The 13,364-nt window shown below is 47.1% G+C and overlaps 1 pseudogene; it reads left to right on the top strand.

Moving 5' to 3' along the window:
- The first annotated feature begins 1,008 nt into the window (after window positions 1–1,008).
- LOC123107939 (chaperone protein ClpB1-like) lies at window positions 1,009–12,513 on the top strand (annotated as a pseudogene).
- Window positions 12,514–13,364: the final 851 nt, after the last annotated feature.

Genomic DNA, 13,364 nt, shown 5'->3' with positions numbered 1-13,364 from the left:
TGGTTGGATGGTTAGGTGGACCGTGGTATCCCAACCCATCAGGGTTCAACCCCGTGCTCGTATTTATTTCCGAATTTATTTCAATATTTTCGGCGATGTGCGTTTAATGAAAGGAGATGTTCCCGTTGACTACGAGGCGTCTTTGATGACTTCATCAATCTAAAAATGATATGCCGGCTCACTCTCTCGAAAAAGGATAGATGTGTGTCTTCGTCTGTAGTGTGTCTAAAAAATATCATATTCAATACGGATCGGTTCCTATACGCCTTGACACGTAGACACACCTGAACGCGCCCGTTTCGAGCAAGATTCCCTCAACCGAGCCTCCCAAAAAAACGAGTCTCCCTCCCGAGTCCCGACCGAATGACGAGCGCGACAGGGGTTCCTAGCCGCCGCCGCGGCGCGCCCAGCCGGCCGAAGCCTCCGCTGCCCCGCCTCCGGTACAGGACCCCAGCAGCGCCTCCCTCCGTCTCCGTGGAGCAGCCGCTCCCCAGCAGCGCCTCCCTTCCTGAGCAGGTGCTCCCGCCCAGCAAAGCCGACGACCAGTCCATAGGCAGGTAGCCACCACTCCTTCCTCCTCCCTCCTCCTTCCCTCATCACCCCTCCTTTCTTTCTCTCGCATCCTCTGTGTGTTCAATTGTTTCCCTGATTTTTGTATTGGATGAGTATGTGAATGTGAGAATATAATGATGATTATTTCTTGATGAATACTTGCTGCATGATTTTTCCGGTGCATGTTCAAGTTTACATGTTAAAGGATTTTGCCTGATTGGTGTTTGTGATAATGCCTGTAGGGGCAAATGTTTGCATATTGGCATTGCAATTTGAGGTTTTTTTTTCAGATGAGCAAATGTTTTGGTTTAAACATGTTTAGCAGTGAAAGTATCAGCCCGATACTGATACGTCATACGCATATCCGTATCGGTGCATTTTAGATGTATATGCACCTTCAGGAACCCTCTGCATATATATGAAGCATTGCTGTCTTTTTCCTTGTTCAGGTTAAGGCTTCTGCACAGGTATGGGAGAGACCTACGATCCTCTGCTCGGGACCTGGGTTGTGCAAGAAACTGTCTTCCAGCGGCCGGGGGCCTTGTTATCAAGCTCCCAGAGTCGCATGTCTTCGAGTTGGGGAAGGGTGGAACCTCTCGTCCTCATCGGAACAACTGCTGGTTTGGGCTGGGCAGCATGAAGGTACTACGATGGTAAAGCGGCTCTGCGTACCTACGGACGCCACATGACTGGCAAGGCAGTCGGACCGGTTGTCGGCCGTGATGATGAGATCGACCGCGTTATCTCCATCCTCTGCCGCAAGACCAAGAACTGCGCAGCGCTGGTCGGCCCCGCGGGGGTTGGCAAGACGGCCATTGCCGAGGGCCTCGCACAGCGCATCGCTGCCGGTAAGGTACCTGCCGCGCTCGCCGGGGCACATGTCGTGGAGATCGACCTTGGGGCCATGGTCGCCGGAACCAGGTATCGAGGTATGTTTGAGGAGCGGATGAAGAGCGTGATCAAGCAGGCGGAAAAAGCGGGTGGCAAGATAATTCTCTTCATCGATGAGATGCACACGCTTCTGTTGGGGAACGTTGCAGAAAATTAAATTTTTTTTACGGTTTCACCAAGATCCATCTATGAGTTCATCTAAGCAACGAGTCAAGGGAGTGAGTTTGCATCTACATACCACTTGTAGATCGTGTGCGGAAGCGTTTAAGGGGATGGTGATGATGGAGTCGTACTCGACGTGATTCGGATCACCGATGACCAAGTGCTGAACGGACAGCACCTCCGCGTTCAACACACGTACGGTACGGGCGACGTCTCCTCCGTCTTGATCCAGCAAGGAGGAAGGAGAGGTTGAGGAAGACAGCTTCAACGGCAGCACGACGGCGTGATGCTGTTGATGCAGCAGTACTCCGACAGGGCTTCGCCAAGCACGTACGGAGGAGGAGAGGTGTTGGGGAGGGGAGGGGCTGCGCCTTGGCTTGTGGTTCGGCTGCCCTCCCCTCACCCCTCTATTTATAGGGGAAGGGGCAAGGGGGCCGGCCCTCTAGGGGAAACCCTAGAGGGGGGGCGGCGGCCAAAGGGAGAGGGGAAAGAGGGGAGGCTTGCCCCCCAAGCTAGGGGGCGCCCCCTTTAGGGTTTCCCCCTCCCATGCCTTAGCCGCATGGGCCTAGGTGGGGAGGCGCGCCCAGCCCACCAGGGGCTGGCTCCCTCTCCCACACAGCCCATGTGGCCCCCCCGGGAGGGGTGGCCCCTCTCGGTGGACCCCGGAACCCTTCCGGTGGCCCCGGTACAATACCGGTATTGCCCCCGAAACTTTCCGGAGTCTGTTTAACAACTTTCCATATATAAATCTTTACCCCCGGACCATTCCGGAACTCCTCGTGACGTCCGGGATCTCATTCGGGACTCCGAACAACATTCAGTAATCACATACAAGTCTTCCTAATAACCCTAGCGTCACCGAACCTTAAGTGTGTAGACCCTACGGGTTCGGGAGACATACAGACATGACCGAGATGCCCTCAGGCCAATAACCAACAGCGGGATCTGGATACCCATGTTGGCTCCCACATGCTCCTCGATGTTGTCATCGGATGAACCACGATGTCAAGGGTTCAAGCAACCCCGTATGCTATTCCCTTTATCAGACGGTATGTTACTTGCCCAAGACTCGATCGTCGGTATCCCAATACCTCGTTCAGTCTCGTTACCGACAAGTCACTTTACTCGTACCGTAATGCATGATCCCGTGACCAGACACTTGGCCACCTTGAGCTCATTATGATGATGCACTACCGAGTGGGCCCAGTGATACCTCTCCGTAACACGGAGTGACAAATCCCAGTCTCGATCCGTGTCAACCCAACAGACACTTTCGGAGATACCTGTAATGCACCTTTATAGTCACCCAGTTATGTTGTGACGTTTGGTACACCCAAAGCACTCCTACGGTATCCGGGAGTTACACGATCTCATGGTCTAAGGAAGAGATACTTGACATTGGAAAAGCTCTAGCAAACGAACTAACCGACCTTTGTGCTATGCTTAGGATTGGGTCTTGTCCATCACATCATTCTCCTAATGATGTGATCCCGTTATCAACGACATCCAATGTCCATAGCCAGGAAACCATGACTATCTGTTGATCACAACGAGCTAGTCAACTAGAGGCTCACTAGGGACATATTGTGGTCTATGTATTCACACGTGTATTACGATTTCCGGATAATACAGTTATAGCATGAATAAAAGACTATTATCATGAACAAAGAAATATAATAATAACACTTTTATTATTGCCTCTAGGGCATATTTCCAACAGTCTCCCACTTGCACTAGAGTCAATAATCTAGTTACATTGTGATGAATCGAACACCCATAGAGTTCTGGTGTTGATCATGTTTCGCTCGCGAGAGAGGTTTAGTCAACGGATCTGCGACATTCAGATCTGTATGTACTTTGCAAATTTCTATGTCTCCATCTTGAACATTCTCACGGATGGAGTTGAAACGACGCTTGATGTGCCTGGTCTTCTTGTGAAATCTGGGCTCCTTCGCAAGGGCAATAGCTCCAGTATTGTCACAGAAAAGTTTGATCGGCCCCGACGCATTGGGTATGACTCCTAGGTCGGTGATGAACTCCTTCACCCAAATAGCTTCATGCGCTGCCTCCGAGGCTGCCATGTACTCCGCTTCACATGTAGATCCCGCCACGACGCTCTGCTTGCAGCTGCACCAGCTTACTGCTCCACCATTCAACATATACACGTATCCGGTTTGTGACTTAGAGTCATCCAGATCTGTGTCAAAGCTAGCGTCGACGTAACCCTTTACGACGAGCTCTTCGTCACCTCCATAAACGAGAAACATGTCCTTTGTCCTTTTCAGGTACTTCAGGATATTCTTGACCGCTGTCCAGTGTTCCTTGCCGGGATTACTTTGGTACCTTCCTACCAAACTTACGGCAAGGTTTACATCAGGTCTGGTACACAGCATGGCATACATAATAGATCCTATGGCTGAAGCATAGGGGATGACACTCATCTCTTCTATATCTTTTGCCGTGGTCGGGCATTGAGCCGAGCTCAATCTCACACCTTGCAATACAGGCAAGAACCCCTTCTTGGACTGATCCATTTTGAACTTCTTCAAAATTTTATCAAGGTATGTGCTTTGTGAAAGACCTATGAGGCGTCTCGATCTATTTCTATAGATCTTGATGCCTAATATATAAGCAGCTTCTCCAAGGTCCTTCATTGAAAAACACTTATTCAAGTAGGCCTTAATGCTGTCCAAGAATTCTATATCATTTCCCATCAAAAGTATGTCATCTACATATAATATGAGAAATGCTACAGAGCTCCCACTCACTTTCTTGTAAACGCAGGCTTCTCCATAAGTCTGCATAAACCCAAACGCTTTGATCATCTCATCAAAGCGAATGTTCCAACTCCGAGATGCTTGCACCAGCCCATAAATGGATCGCTGGAGCTTGCATACTTTGTTAGCGTTCTTAGGATCGACAAAACCTTCTGGCTGCATCATATACAGTTCTTCCTTAAGATAACCGTTAAGGAATGCCGTTTTGACGTCCATCTGCCATATCTCATAATCATAGTATGCGGCAATTGCTAACATGATTCGGACGGACTTAAGCTTCGCTACGGGAGAGAAAGTCTCATCGTAGTCAATCCCTTGAACTTGCCGATAACCCTTAGCGACAAGTCGAGCTTTATAGATGGTGACATTACCATCCGCGTCCGTCTTCTTCTTAAAGATCCATTTGTTTTCTATCGCTCGCCGATCATCGGGCAAGTCAGTCAAAGTCCATACTTTGTTTTCATACATGGATTCTATCTCGGATTTCATGGCTTCCAAGCCATTTGTTGGAATCTGGGCCCGCCATCGCTTCTTCATAGTTCGAAGGTTCACCGTTGTCTAACAACATGATTTCCAGGACAGGGTTGCCGTACCACTCTGGTGCGGAACGTGTCCTTGTGGACCTACGAAGTTCAGTAGCAACTTGATCCGAAGTACCTTGATCATCATCATTATTTTCCTCTTCTAGTTGGTGTAGGCATCACAGGAACATTTTCCTGTGCTGCACTACTTTCCGTTCAAGAGGTAGTACTTCATCGAGTTCTACTTTCCTCCCACTTACTTCTTTCGAGAGAAACTCTTTTTCCAGAAAGGATCCGTTCTTGGCAACAAAGATCTTGCCCTCGGATCTTAAGTAGAAGGTATACCCAATGGTTTCCTTAGGGTATCCTATGAAGACGCATTTTTCCGACTTGGGTTCGAGCTTTTCAGGTTGAAGTTTCTTGACATAAGCATCGCATCCCCAAACTTTTAGAAACGACAGCTTAGGTTTCTTCCCAAACCATAATTCATACGGTGTCGTCTCAACGGATTTAGACGGTGCCCTATTTAAAGTGAATGTAGCTGTCTCTAGAGCGTATCCCCAAAATGATAGTGGTAAATCGGTAAGAGACATCATAGACCGCACCATATCTAATAGAGTGCGATTACGACGTTCGGACACACCGTTACGCTGAGGTGTTCCAGGCGGCGTTAGTTGTGAAACGATTCCACATTTCCTTAAGTGTGTACCAAATTCGTGACTTAAGTATTCCCCTCCACGATGTGATCGTAGGAATTTTATCTTTCGGTCACGTTGATTCTCTACCTCATTCTGAAATTCCTTGAACTTTTCAAAGGTCTCAGACTTGTGTTTCATTAAGTAGACATACCCATATCTACTCAAGTCATCAGTGAGAGTGAGAACATAACGATATCCTCCGCGAGCCTCAACGCTCATTGGACCGCACACATCGGTATGTATGATTTCCAACAAGTTGGTTGCTCGCTCCATTGTTCCGGAGAACGGAGTCTTGGTCATCTTGCCCATGAGGCATGGTTCGCATGTGTCAAATGATTCATAATCGAGAGACTCCAAAAGTCCATCAGCATGGAGCTTCTTCATGCGCTTGACACCAATGTGACCAAGGCGGCAGTGCCACAAGTATGTGGGACTATCGTTATCAACTTTACATCTTTTGGTATTCACGCTATGAATATGTGTAACATTACGCTCGAGATTCATTAAGAATAAACCATTGACCATCGGGGCATGACCATAAAACATATCTCTCATATAAATAGAACAACCATTATTCTCGGATTTAAATGAGTAGCCATCTCGTATTAAACGAGATCCAGATACAATGTTCATGCTCAAACTTGGCACAAAATAACAATTATTAAGGTTTATAACTAATCCCGTAGGTAAATGTAGAGGTAGCGTGCCGACGGCGATCACATCGACCTTGGAACCATTCCCGACGCGCATCGTCACCTCGTCCTTCGCCAGTCTCCGCTTATTCCGCAGCTCCTGCTATGAGTTACAAATATGAGCAACGGTACCGGTATCAAATACCCAGGAGTTACTACGAGTACTGGTAAGGTACACATCAATTACATGTATATCAAATATACCTTTAGTGTTGCCGGCCTTCTTATCCGCTAAGTATTTGGGGCAGTTCCGCTTCCAGTGACCCTTCCCCTTGCAATAAAAGCACTCAGTCTCAGGCTTGGGTCCATTCTTTGACTTCTTCCCGGCAACTGGCTTACCGGGCGCGGCAACCTCCTTGCCGTCCTTCTTGAAGTTCTTCTTACCCTTGCCCTTCTTGAACTTAGTGGTCTTATTGACCATCAACACTTGATGTTCTTTCTTGATTTCAACCTCTGCTGACTTCAGCATAGAAAATACTTCAGGAATGGTCTTTACCATCCCCTGCATATTGTAGTTCATCACAAAGCTCTTGTAGCTTGGTGGGAGCGACTGAAGGATTCTGTCAATGACTGCCTCATCAGGGAGGTTAATATTCAGCTGGGTCATACGGTTGTGCAACCCAGACATCTTGAGTATGTGCTCACTGACAGAACTATTTTCCTCCATCTTACAACTATAGAACTTGTCGGAGATGTCATATCTCTCGACCCGGGCGTGAGCTTGGAAAACTAGTTTCAGCTCCTCGAACATCTCATATGCTCCGTGATGCTCAAAACGCTTTTGGAGCCCCGGTTCTAAGCTGTAAAGCATGCCGCACTGAACGAGGGAGTAATCATCAGCACGAGACTGCCAAGCATTCATAATGTCTTGGTTCTCTGGGACGGGAGCGTCACCTAGCGGTCCTTCTAGGACATATTGTTTCCTGGCAGCTATGAGGATGATCCTCAGGTTCCGGACCCAGTCCGTATAGTTGCTGCCATCATCTTTCAGCTTGGTTTTCTCTAGGAACGCGTTGAAGTTCAAGTTGACATGAGCGTTGGCCATTTGATCTACAAGACATATTTGCAAAAGGTTTTAGACTAAGTTCATGATAATTAAGTTCATCTAATCAAATTATTGAATGAACTCCCACTCAGATTTGACATCCCTCTAGTCATCTAAGTGTTACACGATCCGAGTCGACTAGGCCGTGTCCGATCATCACGTGAGACGGACTAGTCATCGTCGGTGAACATTCTCATGTTGATCGTATCTTCCATACGACTCGTGTTCGACCTTTCGGTCTCCGTGTTCCGAGGCCATGTCTGTACATGCTAGGCTCGTCAAGTTAACCCTAAGTGTTTTGCATGTGTAAAACTGTCTTACACCCGTTGTATGTGAACGTAAGGATCTATCACACCCGATCATCACGTGGTGCTTCGAAACGACGAACTTTAGCAACGGTGCACAGTTAGGGGAGAACACTTCTTGAAATTGTTGTAAGGGATCATCTTATTTACTACCGTCGTTCTAAGTAAACAAGATGCATAAAACATAATAAACATCACATGCAATTATATAAAGTAGTGACATGATATGGCCAATATCATATAGCTCCTTTGATCTTCATCTTCGGGGCTCCATGATCATCTTGTCACCGGCATGACACCATGATCTCCATCATCATGATCTCCATCATCGTGTCTTCATGAAGTTGTCACGCCAACGACTACTTCTACTTCTATGACTAACGCGTTTAGCAATAAAGTAAAGTAGTTTACATGGCGTTCTTCAATGACACGCAGGTCATACAAAATAAAGACAACTCCTATGGCTCCTGCCGGTTGTCATACTCATCGACATGCAAGTCGTGATTCCTATTACAAGAACATGATCTCATACATCACAATATATCATTCATCATTCATCACAACTTCTGGCCATATCACATCACATGACAATTGCTGCAAAAACAAGTTAGACGTCCTCTAATTGTTGTTGCATCTTTTACGTGGCTGCAATTGGGTTCTAGCAAGAACGTTTTCTTACCTACGAATAACCACAACGTGATCTTGTCAACTTCTATTTACCCTTCATAAGGACCCTTTTCATCGAATCCACTTCAACTAAAGTGGGAGAGACAGACACCCGCCAGCCACCTTATGCAACTAGTGCATGTTAGTCGGTGGAACCGGTCTCACGTAAGCGTACGTGTAAGGTTGGTCCGGGCCGCTTCATCCCACAATACCGCTGAAGCAAGATAAGACTAGTAGCGGCAAGCAAGTTGACAAGATCTACGCCCACAACAAAATTGTGTTCTACTCGTGCAAAGAGAACTACGCATAGACCTAGCTCATGATGCCACTGTTGGGGAACGTTGCAGAAAATTAAAATTTTTCCTACGGTTTCACCAAGATCCATCTATGAGTTCATCTAAGCAACGAGTCAAGGGAGTGAGTTTGCATCTACATACCACTTGTAGATCGAGTGCGGAAGCGTTCAAGGGGATGGTGATGATGGAGTCGTACTCGACGTGATTCGGATCACCGATGACCAAGTGCTGAACGGACAGCACCTCCGCGTTCAACACTCGTACGGTACGGGCGACGTCTCCTCCGTCTTGATCCAGCAAGGAGGAAGGAGAGGTTGAGGAAGACAGCTCCAACGGCAGCACGACGGCGTGGTGTTGTTGGTGCAGCAGTACTCCGACAGGGCTTCGCCAAGCACGTACGGAGGAGGAGAGGTGTTGGGGAGGGGAGGGGCTGCGCCTTGGCTTGTGGTTCGGCTGCCCTCCCCTCACCCCTCTATTTATAGGGGAAGGGGCAAGGGGGGCCGGCCCTCTAGGGGAAACCCTAGAGGGGGGCGGCGGCCAAAGGGAGAGGGGAAAGAGGGGAGGCTTGCCCCCCAAGCTAGGGGGCGCCCCCTTTAGGGTTTCCCCCTCCCATGCCCTTAGCCGCATGGGCCTAGGTGGGGAGGCGCGCCCAGCCCACCAGGGGCTGGCTCCCTCTCCCACACAGCCCATGTGGCCCCCCCGGGAGGGGTGGCCCCTCCCGGTGGACCCCGGAACCCTTCCGGTGGCCCCGGTACAATACCGGTATGCCCCCGAAACTTTTCGGTGTCCGTTTAACAACTTTCCATATATAAATCTTTACCTCCGGACCATTCCGGAACTCCTCGTGACGTCCGGGATCTCATCCGGGACTCCGAACAACATTCGGTAATCACATACAAGTCTTCCTAATAACCCTAGCGTCACCGAACCTTAAGTGTGTAGACCCTACGGGTTCGGGAGACATACAGACATGACCGAGATGCCCTCAGGTCAATAACCAACAGCGGGATCTGGATACCCATGTTGGCTCCCACATGCTCCTCGATGTTGTCATCGGATGAACCACGATGTCAAGGGTTCAAGCAACCCCGTATACTATTCCCTTTATCAGACGGTATGTTACTTGCCCGAGACTCGATCGTCGGTATCCCAATACCTCGTTCAGTCTCATTACCGGCAAGTCACTTTACTCGTACCGTAATGCATGATCCCGTGACCAGACACTTGGCCACCTTGAGCTCATTATGATGATGCACTACCGAGTGGGCCCAGTGATACCTCTCCGTAACACGGAGTGACAAATCCCAGTCTCGATCCATGTCAACCCAACAGACACTTTCGGAGATACCTGTAATGCACCTTTATAGTCACCCAGTTACGTTGTGACATTTGGTACACCAAAGCACTCCTACGGTATCCGGGAGTTACACGATCTCATGGTCTAAGGAAGAGATACTTGACATTGGAAAAGCTCTAGCAAACGAACTAACCGACCTTTGTGCTATGCTTAGGATTGGGTCTTGTCTATCACATCATTCTCCTAATGGTTGTGATCCCGTTATCAACGACATCCAATGTCCATAGCCAGGAAACCATGACTATCCGTTGATCACAACGAGCTAGTCAACTAGAGGCTCACTAGGGACATATTGTGGTCTATGTATTCACACGTGTATTACGATTTCCGGATAATACAGTTATAGCATGAATAAAAGACTATTATCATGAACAAAGAAATATAATAATAACACTTTTATTATTGCCTCTAGGGCATATTTCCAACAGCTTCTTGGTGCTGGGGGTGCTGGTGGCCGTGGGGTTACTGATGCTTCCAGTATGCTGAAGCCGGCATTGGCCCGTGGTCGTATCCGCTTTGTAGGCGCGACGACTTTTGATGGTTACCGCAATTACATTGAGAAGGATCCCGCTCTCGAGCGGAGATTCCAGAAGGTACACGTTGAGGAGCCAAGCACGCAGGCGACAATTGGCATTCCGCGTGGGATAAGGCAGCAGTACGAACAGCACCATGGCCTGGAAATCCAAGATGCTACTCTTGTTGCTGCTGCACAGCTTGCTGGCCGCTACATCACTGGTGAGTAATTTACTTGCTTCTATTGTTTCAACAGGTGATTAGGGTGTAGGTCTGCCCCATCTCAAGGCTCCATAGTTCACATGATATAATTAAACTACCCGCAGTCTTGTTGCATTGGAAACATTAAGTTGAGATAATTCTAGAATTACAATCTTATTTACTGTGATGTGCATATAAATTGATGGGTAACCTGCACGATCTTTCCTTTATGCCATGTTGGACCCGTGAGTGTCTACAGTGGATGTATATTTTATAAAATTAATGGATTTGTTGGTGTCTTTACCATAGGTCGTCAATTTCCGGATAAGGCTATTGATCTGATTGATGAGGCATGCAGTGCCACAATAAAAAGGTTGATGCAGATTGACAACCAAGCAGAGGAATTTAATGCAAAGCAAAGTCGCTCTGCAAATCCAGTGAAGGGAGCAACTGTTGAACCAAATGATGTTGCACAAGTAAGCATTTTCTCCCAGTGACATGTATCTACTGCTTCAGTCAATGAGATGTATTTTTCATGCAAATTCTAACGCTGTTATTTGAAGGTTGTGAGCCTATAGACTGGAATTCCTGTCTGTACACTTGAGGAAGAGGACAAGGATAAGTTAATCCACCTAGCAGACAGGCTGCATGAGCGAGTTGTTGGCCAGAATGAAGCGGTAAATGTGGTCGCCGAAGCAGTGTTGCGTTCTAGGGCTGGCCTTAATCATCCTGGCCAACCCATAGGATCTTTCCTCTTCTTGGGCTCAACCGGTGTTGGAAAGACAGAGCTTGCAAAAGCTCTTGCGGAGCAGCTATTCGCAAGTGAGAAGATGTTGGTTCGCTTTGACATGTCTGAATATGTTGGCAGTGGATCTGTTTTGCGTCTTGTTGGAGCACCCCCAAGGTAATTTGAATATATTTTGTAACATTGCATTACGTCTTAGTCTTCAGCTTGATTGATATTAATGCTTCTTTTGTAACTTCTTAAAGCCATCAGGGCTGTGATGATGGTGGGCAACTGACTGAGAAGGTTAGGAGACGCCCATACAGTGTCATCCTTTTCGATGAGGTGGAGAAGGCGGATCCCTCGGTGTTGAACATCTTTATTCAACTTCTTGATGATGGTGTGTTGACCGATGGCAAAGGGCGGACAGTAAATTTCAAGAATACCATCATCATTATGACCTCAAATCTAGGAGCAGAGCACCTCACAGCAGGAATGGCCGGAGAAATCACAATGGATGCGGCACGTGACCTTTTGATGAAACAGGTTTGTGAATCCCAGACTGCTGGTGTAAAGGCTCGGAAAACACTTAAAGCCTGAGTTTCTCATATATGTATATATAATGTTTGTGTAGGTTCAGAAACACTTCAAGCCTGAGTTACTCAACAGGCTGAGTGAGATTGTGGTATTTGAGCCGCTTTTGCATGACAAACTGAAGGAGATTGTGAAAATCCAAATGAAGAGCATCATTTCCAGGGTAGCTGACAAGGGCATCTCTCTTTTTGCAAGTGATGCCGTGTTGGACGTCATTTTATCGGAATCATACAACCCAGTACGCACAGCTTCTTTTCAAACTTAGAAAAATGATTTGGCTCATGTTTTCATATGTGTGTGTACGCTTTGCGTTTTGGTAACCATGCATGCTTTGTCTCTCACAGATGTATGGTGCAAGGCCCATAAGGAGATGGTTGCAGAAGAATGTGATGATTAAGCTGTCCCAAATGCTGGTCAAAGGTGAAGCTAGTGAAGGTTCGACAATCTCCATTGATGCTACGGATGACAAGAAGAAGCTCAAGTTTCAAGTAGTAAAGAAGGTCGACGAGTGATTGCGACACCGACAGCGGTAATGTGGCTGTGGTCAGTCCCATAAACCACCTATGATCCCGCGTTCAAGACCTTGTAAGGAGAGTTATTTTGATGACCGCACTTCAGTAGTGCCTTTTTTTGTATACTACCTCCAGCTAATACTAATTAGATGTATATATACTAGCCATGTAATTGGAACAGCAGTTGCAGGCATGGAGCAACCGAGTTAGTAATTTAATCCTTCCATATTTTGATCCTGTACAAGAATTTGCAATGTAACAGTATCTCCGTTGGAGAATTTTTTTGTTATGAAATTTTAGTCCTATTTATAAATCCATTGGGACAGGATGCTTGATGAGCATAGCAACTTGTTATATCTTGATCTATCAATGGTCATGTGCGTTATTTTTCCTTAACCTGTTTCTAATATCCTGCTTAACCATGCATGTGTTTTTTTTTATCACGACATTCAGACGGTGAGATTGGCTTCTATGCCTATGGTGTTCAGCCCCTGAGAGGGGCTTCTATGCCTATGGCATTCAGCTCAATTATCAACTGTTGGTTGTTTGGATAGCTTACCAGGCTTGTGTTTGCAATTTACTTTCTTCCTGGAGAGTTAGGCATTGCAGCTCTTTGGTCCATTATAAGATGTCCATCAACATTTTTTGCAGCTAGCAGCTTGCTCCTCTCGAAGGCATACCATCACAACCGAGAGCTCATCTGTTCTGTTATGTGAGCCTCATCTGTTCTGTTATGTGTGAGCCTGCAAGTCGTACTATGGCTGCAAGGATATTTGATTAAGATGTACTCCCTCCGTTCCAAGTTACTCGTCACAGAAATGGATGTATCTAGAACTAAAATACATCATACCTGCGACA

The sequence above is a fragment of the Triticum aestivum genome, chromosome 5A (assembly GCF_018294505.1).
Source record: "Triticum aestivum cultivar Chinese Spring chromosome 5A, IWGSC CS RefSeq v2.1, whole genome shotgun sequence".
Classification (NCBI taxonomy): Eukaryota; Viridiplantae; Streptophyta; class Magnoliopsida; order Poales; family Poaceae; genus Triticum; species Triticum aestivum.
Note: the sequence above shows the minus strand (reverse complement) of the source record. Positions and strands in the feature narration are given on the sequence as shown.